The 19,095-nt window shown below is 32.1% G+C and overlaps 1 protein-coding gene across 3 annotated transcripts in view; it reads right to left on the bottom strand.

Annotated features, from left to right (window-relative positions):
* CADM2 (cell adhesion molecule 2) overlaps nucleotides 1–19,095 on the bottom strand; it is a 948,208-nt gene that overhangs the window by 36,883 nt on the left and 892,230 nt on the right. The window lies entirely within an intron of this gene.

Below are 19,095 nucleotides of genomic sequence, written 5' to 3'. Positions count from 1 at the left end.
TGGTTAAGAAAATTATATAACTTGCTCACTCAGCTACAATATAAAAATGAAGATTTTAATCCAGCTATGTCAGGCTTCACAGCTTATGTTCTTTCCTCTGTAACAGTTGTCTTCAAGCTGTTTAACCCATTTGAAAGTACCTAGAGGTAGTTTGAGATATATAAAAGGGATAGGAAATAGTAAAATATGCAGGTTGTAAGTTTCACTACCCTGGCTCCAAAGAGCCTTTGTATTAAGAAAAGAAGAAGGATGAAAGAAGAAAATACATTTTGGGAAATAATGTTAGAACAATGTCTGAATCTCTTTTATGTGACCTGCTATGCATTTTGCAAACAATTTTCTCTTATGGTTCTTGATATTTTAAAATTCACTTTTATAGTGATTGCTAGCTATGCTTCTCTTTATTAGATTGGAAACTATTTGAAAGTAATTAATAATGCCTTACTCATTTTTCTGTTATTTATAAGACTTACATCTCAAATATTTGTTAAATGAGTAACTGAATCTACTTTTGTATGTAAGTATATATTACACAAAAGGATTATTTTAACTCAAATACTACAATCACCCTTTATTATTCACATGTAGTTCTGTAGGTTGCTTCTCCATAATCATTTACAAAGTCAACATAAAACATTACTTTGCTGTTGCTATATACATTTTTATATGAAGTTAATGAAATTCAACTTTGTGAGACACACAGTATTTCTAGAAAAGAAATTCATTGGATTACAACTTGGTATCTAGATGTTAACTTTTCAAAATGGACTGTGAGTTCTTTGATCAAAGAACATAGGAATTAAAATTTTCTAAAATAAGGTAGAGGGAATGACCTGTATCCTGGGTCTTTTGAACCTCTTTGCAATAATATGATGATATGGATATTTACCAAACTGCTTTGGGATGCTCCTGAGAGAACAAGTCAATTTTCACTTTCTTGTACATTCCTAAAGCCTAGCCTAGTATTTAATTCATATAGATCCTCTCATTGATGTTTTTGGAATTGACTACTAATATTATTATAAAGAGCAGTAATTTAAAAATTGAAAAAAAAAACCCCAAAATTAAAAGCTATACAGTAAAAACTATTTTAAAATAGATTTTAAAGAACTATGTTTCTATTTTACATTTAATACGCTAAAATCACTCAAAGATAACTTTTATCCTCAAGATATTCCCATAAACATGATGAGTCATTTCACTTATGCTATGCCTCATGGAGCATTTTAAATAAACTTGAAAATCAATTATAAGGAAATGGATGTTTTGCTGCTGGTGGCAACACTCAAAAAGAAAATGAGACTTCCTGTGACAATATGTCTAATTAAGAGCAGCTATGCATTGAAAAGGTGTGTCCTAAAATGATTTATGATAAACACAATGAAAAGATGGATGAAAAATGATCATCTCCTCTCTACTGTGGGTGTAAGGGTTTTTCCCCCCCTCATTTTACTTTGGATTATAAATAACATTGTATCATAGGGATAAACTCATGCATTCTGATATGTGACACACACTGCCTGGAAGATGCTTTAAACTCAACAGAAGTAAGTATGTTGTATATAAATATTTCAATGTTATCCAACAAAATCTAAAGGAATAAACTAATGCTATGGAAAGAAGAGTGAAATGGGAGGAGCAAGGTGAGGGAACTACACTGGACAATTAAATTGAAAAATCTCTAAAACATACTTTAAAATGAATGATGATCAATCCTTTTACTTAATATTAATTCACTCTTTTTTCAGAGCAAAGAGTCTGAATTCTATTCATTCTTCTGTTTGTTTTTTTGAGTATCATAAATCTAATATGCTGTTGAGGAGAATCCATCTGGGTTGTTTCTCCTTTTGTAAGCTGTTTACAAGCTGTAAGACAGGTCCTTGCTTAGCCAAATTAACCATAAAAATACATATACTTAAACCAATGTTTATAATTTTAATATCTTGATTTTGTATCTACACAAACTTATGGAGCACCTCCTTTTTTTTCCAGGCAATGAAAATCCATTAAGCAGCTCAGGGTCTATTGGCAGAATCTGGCAGATCAAAAAGAATCACAACAGCAGAGTGGCTAGGTTCTCTAACCCTCTCTTTTATGAAGAGCTGTGAGAACATACAAGATGAGGATAAAAGAGGTCTATCAGAGAAACTGACATCTGTACAAGGTTTACAAGCATAAGTAGAAATGTTTCAGATGGCAAGGCAGGGAAAAGACATACCGAATAGCATCATTTAACAAAGCATGGAATGGCTGATAAAGTGCCAACAAAATATGTCTGCAAGACAGTGACAGTTGTGAGACTGTGGAAGACCTTAATTTCTATAGGACTTTATTGCTTACACCATGGTTTCTACTGGTCTGCACACTGTGTGCACGCACACACACACACACAAACAGGAAACAATGGTGCAGATATGATTACCTCAAATTTACCAAGCTCAGTGAAAAGCATGACTTACCTAAAGTTATACAGCAAGCAAATGGCATAATTGGGGCTAAAACCTCCAGTGTCCTGACTCTCTGTTTGGCTTTCTTTCTACAGCAAAGTTCTCCTCTAGTCCTCAATCTTCCATGTTTTAAATTCAGATACAAAAATGCAATGCAATGTAATGAAAGGCAGAGAATTCTGGAGTCAGGCAGATCTGGATCTGAATCACAGACTTGCCTGTGTTGAAAAACCTTGAATATACAACTTACCTTCTTGGAAACTGTTTCTAATCTTATAAAACAGCACATTCACTAGTATATAATAAATAATTAATGGTAGCTATTGTTATTTGATTATCATTATCAATATTATTTTACTTCATATGAGCACCTGCATATCTTTCAAAAATAATCACTCTTTTGGGTTGCTAAGAAATAATCTCAAACTTATTGAGTTTATTTGTTTAAATTATGTCTTCATTATTATTAGTCTTTAAATTCCTCATGAATAAGTAAACATTTTTTTCTGTATTCCTCATGCTTAGTACCACAGTTATTGCAAGGTTGAGAAGAAATAAATGAGAGAAGTCAACAAAATCTTGTCATATAAAAATTGTGTAATATAAACCATATTTTTATATTTTATTTTTTAATTTAGATGATACATTATAAACTTAAAACCTAACATCTACCTGCCCTTTCCCAAATAAACAAATTAGCTTAATATATTCCCCACCATTATCCCAAAATCTGCGCATAAGAATGAAGGAAATGTTTATCAGATGAAGACTGAAAGGAAGATAAGGTAAAATCATTTGTATAGAGATCTTAAAAATAAGTATAACTTGAACTTTAGGTGACTATGAGCCAGGAATAATTTTTTTAAGTTCCTAGAAAATAGTTTGTCCATAGCCTTATAAAAAAGATTACTTTAAGAAAAAATTTTGCTAAAAAAGGAAAGATGCTTGTGTAAGCTCCTAGTAGAGGCTAATATTCTAGACCAATGTCAAGAAAACTGACACTAATAGAGCATCACTCATTTTTATACTTGACTCTTAAATATGTAGTCAGTTTTGCAAGATCTCTGAAATAACTCCAAACATGCTTGTTGGCAGAAATATTTGCAAAAATGTTTAACATGATCAAAGCTTTTGTTGGCATCTAATAAAGCCAGTTTTTGTTTTTGTTACAGATTTATCGTTACAGAGCATGGACAATTGTGGAGTCAATGTATTAATGTCAAATCAATATATAATTACTCCCAATTACTAATAAAGTCCTAATTTAAAAAGATCTCAGGCCAAAGATAATTTCAGTATTTATCTGAAGATGTGATGAGTTCTACAATGTTCTATAAAGTATCTTTTAGAAAGAATATCATTTTCCTTTATTTCAACTACTGTTCACTACATAACTTCTAATTATAACCCCTCAGTAGAGTTTCAAATTCATGATGCTCTAAGCCAGGACAAGTGAAAAATAATAAAGTTCAGAACATAAATATGCATTGGGGTGATAACATTAGAAACGTGATCTGTCCTGTGTTAAGTGAAAGGTAGGTCAGAACTTATGTAGTAAGGTTTAGACCTGTTAAAGGGGCCACTCTATCATGATAGGGCCAACTAGACAATGATTAAAGGGCTATTCTTCCCAAAGGCTGCATCTCACTGAAACTATTCAGGAAAAAGAAGATTCTAAGGTGAACAGTATCCTATTTATAAATTAATATGATTTAGTTTATCAAACAGTGTGAATTTTACATTGGCAAGCAGCAAGTAGAGTTTTGGGCTAGTGAGGAAAATGAGGGCAAATTTCAATTAAAATAGAAGCATAGACAAGAGCAGAATAGACTATGGGGTATGTCTATGGATTTACCTCTTTTGGTCACACCCGAGATTTAGTGGGAAATATAAGGAAGGAAAGAATTAAATCAGACTTTGCATTCTCCAGATTTGTTCTTAATACAGATTCCTGTCTTTGTGAAACTTTGAGATGGGGGCTGATATTAAGGGACAGTTGATAGTTCTAAAACCTAGCTCCTTCTAAATGGTCAGTGTCATTTATAAGTAGAAGACAGAACTTTAGAAGAACTGTAACTCTGGAAGACAGTTACTGCATTTCTTTCAGAAGTAAAGCAGAGATGCAAGTCATTCTCTAAAAGGTATTAGCAAAGAGCTAAAGATTCATCCAGGATAACTATCTATTTGAGTTACGGGTTTTTCTATAGTGAGCATCTATAAAAGAATTCATCACAGGATATTCTGAGAGAATGTTGTCTCTCACAGGATACGATGTATAAACCTAGAATGTGTTAACCATTTTTAAACATATTTTGGGACTCAAAAGAGAAAAATTTCTCAATTAATATCTGCCAATATTGGAAATTCATTTAGCATATTGAGTTTTTGAGATTTTGCTATTTTTCCCCTTTTATACTATTTGCCATAGCCTAGTTTTCCTTGCACATGAACTAGAAAGAGGGGAATGAGGATAAAATAAAAAGTAAAAAGTCAACACCCTGCAGATCTTAACCAGAAAAATCATTTTCTTGGTTTTTGCCCTAAATTTTCCATTCCTTGAAGCCTAGTTTCAGTTATGTGGCAATGGAAGGGCAGCCTATATGTGAATGTTTCCATCAGGGTCACTAAAAAAAGTAACACAGCAGAAAGTTTATTTTATGTTTGAGACTGTACACTTTTATGTATGTTTTCTGTAAAAAGTGAGCCAAATTAATAACAAACTAAATTCTTAAGAGCCAGGAATATGACTGAGGCCTGTAAATATTTAAAAAATGAATCATCTATGTTATATATGTTAAATAACCATTTGGAGGTCAGAAAATGAGGAGACACGCACACCCTCTAAGAGTGAGTGTGTGTGTATACACATATTTATACGGAAAAAATAAAAATGGTTATTATGAGTATTTGTAAAGGTATCAGCTTTTACTTATGTTGTATAAGTAGGTCCTCATTTATACTTTCTGATAAAAGTAAGGTTATAATGATGAAAAGGACAACATAATTGAATACTGCAAATAGTTTTAGTTTTTGTGCCAATACTAATGCTATCTAGTGGTCAAGTTTTTTCAGCTATTGATACTTCTCAAAAAGTCCTCTAAATTTTAGGCTGTTACGGACAAGTTCCAGAAAATATGCACTTTTCAGGGCTATTAAGACTAATCTGATATTTTCAAATGAGAAATGTTTTCACTTAAGAATTGCATCACCTACTTGAAGTCACATCTTAGCCTAAATGTAATCTATCTTTGGTCCAAATAAATATGTTTTCCACCGATATTTTTGTAAATATATAAGAAGTGATGAGATAATCTTTAAAAAACAGTTTTAGAGACGACTTGTGCCATATACACACGATGAGTTTATACATTATTGTTAGCTAGGGTACATCACTGTACCCTATGATAGGAAGAAATATATTGCTCTGTGGGGCAGCATAATTAAATAACACAGATTTTCAAAGAGGAATTGAAGTGGATAAATGTAAGAAATAGTTTTCCAGGGCATACATACCATGATTTTTATGCAAAGCCAACTGCAATAACACACAGAATTTTTTTTCCTGTAATAGTATTTGCTAAATATTTTATGACCAATTAAAAGTACTTTATACATTTTTTTCAGAAATCAAAAGACAGTTTTGAGATATCATGGAGTTAATTAGCAAAACATATCTAGAATAGGAATAGGGCATAATATCTATTTGATCAAATCATTAAGAGTCTGAGGACCTATAAAGATATCTTTTCTAGTCTGTTTCTTACTTATGTTATTATAAAATTATTCACTTATAAGATACTCCAAACTGAAGACTTACTTAGGTGCCAGTTTGCAAACCAGTTTCTCTTCAGCTTGTTCAGAGTGGTATTAACTTGAGGGGAAAGAAATAGTTCTGCAGGACAGCTAAAACCAATCGGCACTAATGCTTGATATATAATAGTTAGAAAATAACTACTGTATTATTTCTTTAGGATTAATTTTCTTATTCTGGAAAAAAATTTAACCTTGTTTTCTATCTAAATATTCTCATTCCAACTTCATCTCTTCAAAAAAGATGAAAGTTTTAAGATAAATCCTTTTGTTACTTTAAATTTATTTTAAATCCCTAATTGAGTCCTTAGTAATTTCTGTTTTCTTTATTATAGAAAAGAACAATTTTCAGGAACTGTACTATTTTATCTTGATTATACAGCAAAGACTATTAATCATCATTAAATATGAATAAAACATAATGATTCCCCTAAGTGTTAACATTATCATAAAATGCCAGAGACTGAATTCAGAAGGTTAAGATTTTAGAAATTATTTTCAGAGACAATAAAAGGATAAGTTTTAAGTTTTCCATCTTTCCCCCATTTGTAACTCCAGGCTGATGAGAATGATAATTTGGTGGGCTATGATTAAAAAACCTTGTGGTAGCTTTTATGCTTTGAGGAAAGAAATGAGAGTTACAACTAGTGGCACATTACTGTACTATCATTTAATTATATTTCCTTCCTCTTTCACCAGAAATTTTCCTTATCTGTCATTAACCTCAAACTCAAAATAATTTTTGCTATAGAATGAGAAAATATGTACACAATTTTCTCTTACTCATATCTTATCTGGAAACTTTTCAAGTGATAGATTGTAACACAGAAAATAATTCTAACAGTTTATCTCATACAAGGTGCTTATTAGTAATTAAACATAAAAAATAGTTAAGTAGGTATCTGCACATATATGTAAGTAATAGCTTCATAACATGTTTACATAGTATTTCCCTCTATTTCTTCATCTCAATAAGATATAAATTACCACCTATTATAAAATAATTGAGCTTAAGAAGTAATATCTTCCTGCAGAATGACATGAGTTAGTTACACATTACAAAATTTTCAAGGTAACTATAAAATGATTTTTTTCACTTAGATAATAAAATTATTAACTTTTCTTAAAGATGGTAATACATCGTGTGCTACCAAGCTACAACAGGCTGAAGCAACATGGGTATGAATTTAAGTCAAGCATATCGAACAGAATGGCTCCCAGAACCTTTCCATGTCTGTTATTCTATTACAATATGCATTTAATTCACTGATATATTAAATACAGTATTAAACTTACTTTATGATATAAAATATATTTATTTAATAACAAATTATAATTTATATATTTATAATAAATTTATAGTATATAAAAATAAATATATGTCTTCATGCTTAAGAAAGAAGATATTTTATATTGAAATTGATCTATTAACACATGGAAACAGAAAATTACAGTAATTTTTAATTGAAGGTTTATTCTTTATGTTTGACTTGTTTATTTCTAAATATTGTTTATATTGCCACTTAATTTTTTTCTTCTATTGTCATTATATTCTAGAATTTTTGAATTAGTGCCAGTGAAAATAATTTGTAATCATCTTTTTACATTATCTTTTACTGATTGCTCTTTTAACAGAATGCTGATTGCTACATTTTTTATAGAGTCACAGACTAAAAATAAAAAATAATATATGCTAACATTTATATAATATTTTATATTTCTATTCAACATTAAAGTATATCTTTCTATTTATTCAGTTCATTTGGGTTCCTCTAAAGTGTATATGGCATTAATATTTTTCTCTAAGGTTCTATACACAATTCTTGTTACAATTAAAAGGCTGTAAACTTTCATTATGTTTTCTAGGCTGTTAAATTTTGAACTTTGTAATCTTTCACTTTACTGAATTTCTCACTACCTATTAATATGGTTAATTATATAAATGGATTTCTTAATATCAAACCAAAGTTTAATATTTAATTATTGATAATAAATTAACTTTGTTAAAGCATATGATTATTTTAACATATTACCGATTTATTTTTGCTAGTATTTCATTTAAGATTTTTGCATCAATATTTACAAATTAAATTTGATTTCCCAGTTTTTTTTTCCTCTGTGCTATCTTTATAAGACTTTACCACTGATATTTTGCTGGCATTATATAAAAAGAAATAAAAATCTTTGCTTTTTCCTCTGTGCTTGGGATGTGTTTAAAAAGAGCATCTATTTCTTTGAGTTTTGATATAATTGACAGGCCTATAATAAAAAGCACATCCCTTCACAGTATCTAGAAATTTATTTACATTTTCTACTAAATAGATTTTTATAATTTATATTTTCCTAGAAACATACTTATTACATACAGTTTCTCAAATCTTTATGAGTTATGGAGTGCATTTTCTTTTAATTGTTTTAATCTTGTCTTTATTGGAAATCTTTATTCTCTTCATTAATTTCATATATTAATGATTTTTTTTTCTTGAAAGGATTAATTAGTGGTCTGAAAGCTTTATTGGCTTCTTTGCTGACTTTATCAGTCCTATGGCCTACTCTCTAATTAGTTAATTTCTGCTTTTATTTCCTTTATTATACTTTATTATATTAAATTTTTTTCTGATTATATTCTAAGATTTGCATCTTCCTGTCTTTTTTCCTTTCTTCTTCCCTTCCTTCCTTCCTCTCTAACTCCCTCCCTCCCTTTCTTTCTTTCTCCCAATGAAGATGTTCAGTGCTTGAATTTTCCTGTGAATAACATTTCAGACAGTGCTTACGTATTTCATAAGTCTGCTGTTTTCTAAGTAGTTTTTAATTGAAGGTTTATTCTTTATGTTTGACTCATTTATTTCTAAATATTGTTTATATTGCCACTTAATTTTTTTCTTCTATTGTCATTGTATTCTAGAATTACTGAATTAGTGCCAGTGAAAATAATTTGTAATCATGTTTTTACATTATCTTTTACTGATTGCTCTTTCTTTGCTACTCAATAGATGATTGATTTTTTAAAAATAAGCTTAGTCATATGTAAGAAAAAAAATCCTTATTTGAAGGGCAAAATTGGATATATGTCTATCAGATCAACTCTATTTTTTGCTATTATTCAGCTTATTTATATTTGTAATATTATTTGGCCTGTCAAGGATTGCAATTCCTTATATGTTTCTACAACAAGTAATAGTTCACATGTGTTTTCCAGATAATTATCTGGATAATTCATACTATTATCAATTTGAAGTGACCATTTTTATTTTATTTATTGCTATTTACATGAATTCAAATTAAAGGGTTGAAAAGATTAAATAAAGCAGAGGTTAATGAGAAATTTCCCAGGTAGTCTTAGAAGGAAGAGCAAGGATCACCAAGTCTCAAGCAACTTTTACCAAGACAATCAACAAAAAACAAAGCCATCATTTAAGGTATTACCTAAATACAAAATATAAATGAGAAAATGTAAAATTCAAAAGTAATACCAATAAAATCCATTTAGAAACTTGTCTCAGAATCTTTATTTGACAATTAAAAAAAAAAAGTTTCCAAACAGCTCTTGAAAAGAAAATTACCTTTTATGTTGTGGAAAAAAAAATCAGTTTTTTGTAATTAAATAGCCGCATTGTCAACTACTTCATGTGCTGAAAATGCCAAAGCAGGCTAAAATTTATCAAAATAAGTCATATAAACATATTTTGGAGTTTTAACAAAATACCACTTAAAACTTCTCTTTAAAAAATACAACGAACAACATATCAAAGTAAGGGTATGGGAACTCCAAAAACACAATTACCTTCTTACATTAAAAAAAAAAAAAAAGGTAAGAAAACAAGCTAACTAAATTAATTAATTAATTTGCCAAAGCTTTCAAAACAGATTCTCTGCCCTTAAACTTCTGAAATAATTGAAGATCAGGTTCTAGAGGAACAAATGTTTTCTACCATTTATGGGCACAGGTAATTTTAATACTGCAGTGTAGGTCTACCACAGACACCATTTTGCTTTTGATTATTTGAATACTGGAAAGAATTATACAACACCAAGTCAGCATTTCTTCAAATGTTAGATTTCAAGCTCTTTAGCCTTTAATACGTAATAAACAACTTTATGTGTTTATCTTCAGTGAAAGTCGTTACTGCCAAAAAGCCTGTGTTCTATACTAATTGTTCTTTTCTCATATAGAAGAGATCATTTGGGGAAAAGAAAGGCTGTTTTGTTTCAAATGCACTGATATACTGAGAACACTAGTTAATTTAACATTAGTAAGTGATACTCCATATAATTGAAAACTGAAAAAAAGATAAAAATTAATAGCATTTTTCAAAGCATAATCCTCACAAATTTGTGAGAAGATAACCTTATTAATCAAATTACATAAAGTTCACCTGGGTCAATTTAGAACCAAATTGTCCTTGAACTAGAAAAAACATTAAAATGGACCTCTTTGCTTTTTAATTATTAAGGATCAAGACTGCAAATTAAAATTTAGCCCTTTAAATCCTCTTGGGTGACTAAAGATTTTCACTGTCTTTTGAAACTGTCATTTTAGTTTGCATAGATTACAAATTACCTTCTACCATCTTACCCAAGCATTGAATTCAGCATCACATAAGGTTGGTAGTTTTTGTTTGAAAATCACATTTATGCAAAGTGAATGTAATGATGAGAATCCCATTTTCATTTTTCAAAATTACATAATATAGTAGAATGATTCTACAATGATTCATAATTTTTTACAGTTTGTAATCAGATGTGTATGATGTTCAAATGTTCTGTATAAATGAACTAAAGATTTAGTGTTCTGTTTTTCTTTTGAATGAAAATGTAACTAAATGGAAAAATAAAAGCCAATTTGTTTTATGTTATAATGTGACAGTGAAAAAGAGCTGCACTTTTCTTTCATTCCCAGTCTACAAAGTAAGATTTACATTGACTAGAAAAGATACTGATTTTTTACATCTTGCTGTACTGCCCTTTGGAATAACGCTCTATTTTGGAAAACAAAATTGATTCTCAAATTCAAAATTATCTTACATGTGATGTTAGAATGCCATGGTTAGCTGGAATTTCATGATGTGATGAACCAGGAACTCCCAAGCTATAAACCACATAGCCAAGTCAGCAAAATCTATTTCCAATTCCTTGAGCTACAATTCACATTTTCCTCTTAGCTCTATTTTGGCCTGTCTGAGATTAATTTGCAGGAGATGTTCACTAGAAAGAGCAAGATACTATTCACCTAAAATTCACGATAAGAATGTCTTTTTTGCAGTTTGGTAAAAATGTCACGATCTTTCATTATTTTTCTCCACATTAACTGAACAGAACATGAAAACCTAAAATCTTAGAGGGGTCAAAAATTCTTGTAGTAATTCAAATACTTCCTTGGGCTTGACAGTATTATACACTCTTTAGGAGTGTATCAGCTAGAGAGGTTCAAATCACCAGCCAAAGTCTGATAACCTGTGAAATTCTCTTTTATTTGCTCTTTCTTTGATCTAAATCTCTCCCAAACGTCATTTTCTTGCAAAAGAAAAGTGCGGATTAGGCAATAAGAGGTAAGTCTGGTACTTCACAGCTTGATGCAAAAGAAAAAACTCCATAAGTCCATTTTTCCCTTTGCCTTGGTTGCTAGAAGGCTCAGTTTGAATGTATGTTCCATGCCTAACCAGTGTGCAGAATCTTAGAATATGTAAAGAGGAATCTATAAATACTACCCAGTGTCACTTTATTCTTCCTTCCCTTCTTTTTCCTACCCAATTATACCCTCCATTGTTACTACTTTTTATCATCAGTATAATTGTTACTATTCTTTGTACTATATGCATATTTTGATAAGCCTTGTCAAATCCGCTGTGAATATAGGCAGAGTTAAATAAACACTACTAAATTGCTGGAATCTGGGATGCAGTCAAGCTCAACCTGTTACTCCGCTGTTAGATTTAGGGAAGAGAGAGCAGCAGCAGGATGCCAGAGGGACCAGAGCCAAGAGGTGGGTTCATATTCTCAAATGAACAAGACTGCTGCTATAGAAAGCTGCCACCAAAGGAAGTGCTAAAGCAGAATGGTCGTCAATACCAACAACAATGGAGGAATGGTGAAGATACTATCTGTGTAATGGGATGAAGTATGTATTTCTAACCTCAGACCCCTCTCCTGGTTCCTGACACCATGCTGACAATTCTGTCACTAGAGGTGAAAATCTTTGTCAACCTGTTGGGGCTTGTGATTGACCCCATGAGGGGACACATTTTGAACCCATGGGCTCAAAATATACATGAAAGTGTATTTCACAATAAATTAGCATGTTGTAGTATTATGAAGTGTCTTTTAAAATCAGATTATTTGGCAACACTGGACCCATCATTTTCCCACAGAACAATAATCAGCCGGACACACTAAGGGCTGCTCCCTTCCAGAGAAAGATTTTTCTCTTCACTCTGGCTTCACACAGTTCCTACCAATTTACTTCACCTGACTGATTCTAGCAGTTATTTGAGTTTGTTCCTAATTTAATGTGACAAAGAGTTTTAAGTTAGGAATTCATTATTTAAGATACGAAGTTTAGTTTCAGTGTGTTTTTGCCATGTACCTGTGAGTGATGCTGAGCGTGCAGGTGTTTCTATGGCTACTAATACTAGTACTATTCACAGGTAAGGTGTTTTGAAATTATTCCATACATACCAGGCATTATTCTAAACACTTTACATTTATTGTCTGTATACTCTCAGCAATATTATAATCACAACAATTCTATGAGATAAATGTTCTCACTTTTTAATTACAGATATGTCAAGAACTGTGAATGTTTTCAGATTGTATCCTGCTTACAAGCTAACAAGGTAACCTGCTATCGTTTCATAGATGCTGGCAGAAGGTATGAGACTCTTGGGTTAGAGACAAAGGAATTTACTGCCATACAGCAACTCCCATGCACTTCAGATTGTGTTGATTCCCCTTTTACCCCAAGTGCTGGGGGGGGGGGCAAGGAGGAGTTGACTAGCGGATGCTGCTGTGCACAGTTTGTTTTTATCAGCTGAGGACAGAGATCCCCAGTCCCTTACAATGGACTGCCAGAAGACTTGCCCCATATTTGCCATTTGCCCTGGAGGGTGACATCATCTTTATTGGCTGGTTGGTAAACCTGCCCTCTGCCAAGAGGGGGATACTATCTCTATCTCCTAAAGCCGTTTGATAAACAAACAGTCCTGAAGTGGAAGGATGTCTTTTCACAACAGTCTGAAATAGAGAGGAGGGATACATAAAGAATAATATGTTATATTGCTTTAAACCTTTTGTTTTCAAATAATTTTTCAATTTTCTCACACTAAATTATTGCATTATAAGTTTGATGACAAATAATAACTAGAAACCTGCTGTAGGTAGTAGATGGTGGTGAGAACAAGGTATCCATAAAACTGAGTGGGAACCTAAACTCTGAGGATAAAATAAGGCAACATTGAAACATGATTTTGAAAGTCTCATTTATGAACCAACTTTGAAGTAGTAGTTTCTAAACTCTTCTGTTCCAGAGAGCTTTAAAAATCATAGATTCTACGAGTCCACCTTAGATCTACATAACCGGTTCTCCAGGGGTAATATTAAAAATAAAGTTAAGGAAATTTAACTTCAGGAAGTTCCCCAGGAGAAGGTGACAGGTGGTCTTAACCGAGCCTGGAGATCATGCAGCTCTAAAGGATGACCTCCACGTAGGTGAGTGAAGCTGAATGAGGATGAGTTGTGTATCACCTCCAGGAGGCACAGTGGGATCATGACTGTACTAGAGAAAGCATAAAACTAGTACAATTTTCTACTCTTGAGAAAACAGTGTGTTAATAATAGTGCACTGTCAATATGGCATCAGTGAAAAGGGAGCTCAAATAATAGACTCTTGCAGGTTAATTCAGAACTCTAACAAAGAGTAACACTAATTCTTGAGGACTCAAGGATTTGCTCATTCAAAAGGTATAACCTGTAGAAGAATATAGGCAGCTCACCAGGCAAATACAGGCTGATGAAATTTGCTCCTTATGTTTATACATCTTCTTACTTTGTATCCATGCTCACGTGATTAAAAATTAATTATCGCAAGTACTCTGCCATTAAGAAGAAAATTCCCTGAACTGAAGAATAAATAGTTCAGGGTCTATCAATATTTCAGATTCCTTTTATCCTTTTTGGTGGTGGCTCATGCTACCACCCACTCTTACCTGTTTCTAACCCACTGACGAATCTTCCAATTTTCTTGAACAATTTTTCTGTCAGGTTCACAAAACCTAAGTCCTTTAATGACCCTGGGAAATTTCAATATTCAGCTGAAAGAGACATTCATACATCTACAACTATACATCAATGGCTTATGAACTCTTAGCTCCAGACTTGTATATCCTAGTATTAAACATTAAATTCTAATCTAACCATTATTTCATTGCTTTAAAACCTTTCTCATTCTGATCTTATAGCAGAGTTGGGCAAACCATTCACATGGCCACCCTCTGGATCACTCAGAAGCTTTCCACCTCAGAATTTTTAATTCTAATATTCTTTATTTGGCTATAAACTCTTACTTTTCAAGATCTTATACTCCTTTCCTCTCACTCTCTGCTTGTTAATTCATCTGTGTTTGTCCAGTCCATTAGTCTATGTTTTAGATTAAAAACCATCACTCCTGAGAATCCTTGATCTCTTCCTTTCACTAATTTGCCTAATCTCAACGCCATTTCTTCTTCAATCAAAGCATCTGTACATTCATTTGAAACATGGCCTTTTCAAAAATCTGAAAATAATCAGAAAACTTTGTGACTTTGAACTACTGTAAGTTCATGGTTTCCAGTTGAAGACTGAATTTTCTGTTCTTATATAATCTATCTACATGATCCCAAACTTGGCTTTAGCCAATTCTATATGCCCAATAACTAGCCTAAGCTACAAATCTGTATATTCAATTATCTATTCAATATTTTGTTTCTACTTGGGGATATCAAATACACAACAAGCTCAATATGTTCAAAACAAGCTTATAATTCTACTTCTACCACCAATGTGTCTTATCTCAGTGAATAGCACCACCATCTATTAATTTTAGAAACCTAGAAATTTGGGTAAGTTTGGTAAGCCAGCTTGTGACATATTGATGGTCTTTAGTCCATATAACCAAAGAATTAGAAAACCTACAGATTTTTATGTTAAATTATTCCACCTTTCTGTCAATTGTTCTAATATCCTAGTCTAAACCATTATCGTCTCTCACCAAAATTATTTCAATAGCTCCTTCACCTTTCTCCCACCGTCCTCTCTTGCTCACCTCTTAGATATTTGTTCCCTGACAGACAGAAATATATTTTAAGTGCAAATGTGATTATAGTGTTATTTTGCTTAAAACCAATTTAGGATTCCCTTTTTTTCCTCCTTCCCTCCCTCTCTCCCTTCCTCTCTTCCTTTCTTCCGTCCTTCCCTATTTCTTTCTTCAATTACTCTTAGGATACTAGCTCAAATCCTTAAAATAAGTTTAAGATTCTACAGGATCTAACCCAACTAGCTACTGCACACTTTCATACCATTCTCTTGACAATCTGCATTCCAGTCTCCATGACACTCTTTCTGGATTTTTTAATGGCCACGCTCTTTATCACTTTAGGACCTTTGCATTTGCTGTTCCCTGATTGTGAAATGCTCGTTCTTCCTCCTCATCTCTCCATTCCTCAGTTTCACATCTTGCATAAATCATTCATGTCTAGCAAATATCACTTCCTTAGGAAGGTTCCCTATGATGACCTCCAGGAGCAAATTAGAGAATGTTGTAATAATTTGTGTAATGAATGAAGACATCTTTCCCAGAAATTACAATGTGTTCCTACTCAATCTCCTTTTTCATTTGTACAGCAACCATTTTAAAACTTGACCACTTTCTTAAAGATCCCTTCTATGCTCATTTTATCCATCTTGGAAAATTATCTCCCCTACTTTACAGAGAAAACACAGGCCATTGGGTAAAATCTCTTACTAAATTTCCACTTTCCCTGATCATACTTCCCATTGCTGGCAAACTTTTCTCTGTCCATTACTATTAATAACTTTTCTCTTCAGTCTCATTGTACAGAGAATGTCTCCTTGTGTTCAAGGTTAATGCTTACATTAAAAAATATTATATATTACTATATATACTACATTAAATATATATTATAAAATAATATTTTATATATAATGCCATTTTGAATATTTAGGGATTTATTCTATCAGCATATATCTTTTTTAAACCATATGTTGAACAACTTTTTTTTTTTCCGAGCTCTCTTCTCACAGCATTAAAAAGCAATGCTAAGTTCACACTGTCCTTCAAAGATGTTAATTGACTTTATGTTGCCTTCTGTCTGCTTGGTATCTCCTTTTCTTCTCAGACAACATTCTTGAAATAACAAACTTTCTGTTTTTTCACTGACTTGCTGTACTTTTTACCTCCCATTCACTTCTCAAGTCCTGCAATCTGATTTTTATTCTATTATTTCATAAAACTATTTTTTTCTAAATCCATCAAACACTCCCCGCATAAATCAAATTAAGAAATATATTTCACAGGCTATCGCACTTGGCCTTTCTGAGCCGGCTGGCGCTATGAGCCTCCCTAGCTAACTCCCACCCTAGCTCATGTGACACTTTTCTCTCTGCTGTCATCTCACTATTCTGGCCACAACTTCACACCTTTGCATTTCTCAACATGACCCTTAGATTCTCATCATTTGTTTTTTAAATTACAGGGTATAAACTTTAGCATTCTTATCTTCCTAATTCACACATTCTATTGAAGTTATATTTCTCCTCTATGGCTTACCCTTCATCTATACAAAAGTCAGTCCGAAAACTGCATTTCTATCCTAGATGACATATCTTATGTCCTAGTTATTAAACACCTTCATTTGGCTGTTGCAAAGGTATTTCAAACACTACATGTTTAAAATGGAGCATATCATTTTTCCCAATAAAATTATTCTTTATTCTCTTACAGTCTTTATTCTGATGAAGGCACCAAATACCCTGAAATCCAACTTAAAATCCTGAGAGCCATTTTGGGATTTCCTACCCTTTAAAGTAAAATCTTTTACCTAATCATTAACAAAATCTATCAATTTTACTTTCCCATATTTCTTGAAACCTTTCCCTCTTCTCCATGTCTTTGGCTCCTGTCCTTCTCCAAGTCTTTCTCTTGAATTACCTAGATTTCTTCACTGGCTTCCTGCCTTTTCTGTCTTCTCCAGTCTTCCACCCATCACACCATGACAGAGTGATCTTTCAAAGCTTAATCTAAACTTTCTTCATTTTGCTTAAATTATTTCTCATCACATCCTGAATAAACTCTAAACTTTTAAGCTTCTTATCATTTGCTCCTTCCTGTCCATAGAAAAACTTACTGAATCGATAAATGCATGGATGAATAAATGAAGACTTATCTTTCATTATGCTTCTTTTTTATGCTTAATTGTAGCCTAGCTGATTGTGTAATGCTCCATTTATATACTGTTGCCTCGCACATGCTGCTCTTCCATTCATGTTTTATATCTCCAAACCCTAGTTGTGTCTGAAGACACCTATCTTACAGATAAAAACATTTTGAAGAAATATAAATATTATTAAAGGAACCTATTCCCCAGGCTCCCAGAGAGGGTAAAATTGCCCTTGCCATCAATGTCACAAAAGTGTCAAAATTTAGAAAATTAGCTGCAGAAATAAGAAAAGCTAAGTTGTCAATCTGTTTTATCACACTATGAAATTGGGAATTTTTCCAAACAAAAATGAAAAGAACTATGCATGTATGCTTCCCTAGTACCATTTCCTAAGTATTTCAATTATGCTAACACTGTCTATATCTGGTGGGGCCCCTCTATTAAGAAACCTCTTCACATTCACTTCACCCTTCTCTCCTTTTAGGTAGGGTGATCCTTCTTAATGAAAGGTGGACCTCATATGCTTCTAATCATACTGAATTTTTAATGCAAAATAAAGATTCCAATAAATATTTAAAGAACAAATTGATAAATGATACACGTTTCTCTTGAGTCTGATCTCACACGATTCACTGATACATTCGTTTTCCTCCTGACCAAAATAAAGACCAGACCATGGAATTTCATGACTATTTTAAAAGGTACATGAAAAGTAAAAAAAAGAAGATGAATTGTTTAAGGAAAGTGAAAACATCACCTTCTCCCCATTTTACATGATTATATCACAACTGTAGCAATATTACATAAATGACATATTAACTAAATATTATGGAGGTAAAATTTCAACTGACTAAATTTTTTAAATGGTCCTTTTTTTAAAAAAAAAAGAAATGAGTATATTTTATTTGGGATTTTCTTAGAATATTTATGTTTTTCTTTTCCCACTTAAAAAAAAATGATTACTGACAGGTAGGAGTTTGAGAAAGGTTTAAAAAATAAAACAGTAATGAGAAACATATACTTGTGATATTTTACAATTTCTAAACACTTCCCACATTTATAATTATGGCCCCCAGTTTATAGATTATGGATACATAGCCAAAAAGACGCTGTTAAAGTTAGTGGTTCTAATAACAAAATTAAGTTGTAGTTATGCAAATAATACAATGAGCTTCCATTAAGAGTTCATTCTGAAGGTAAATTCTTTACTCCGGTAATTATATTTATGTTGTTTTATCTTCTTTGGGCCTCATAGATAAAACTTTGGAAGTGACTCCCTTTAGTTTTCGAACACCTGAACCTTCAGGTATAATTTAACACAACACTTTCATTTTAAAGCCAAACTGCACTGAGAGAAGAAAGTGACAGCCCTGACCCTGGATAGACTCCAGAGAGGTCATTTCTGGAAG

Source organism: Camelus ferus, chromosome 1, assembly GCF_009834535.1.
Source record: "Camelus ferus isolate YT-003-E chromosome 1, BCGSAC_Cfer_1.0, whole genome shotgun sequence".
NCBI lineage: Eukaryota > Metazoa > Chordata > Mammalia > Artiodactyla > Camelidae > Camelus > Camelus ferus.
This window is presented reverse-complemented; position numbering and strand designations above follow the sequence as displayed.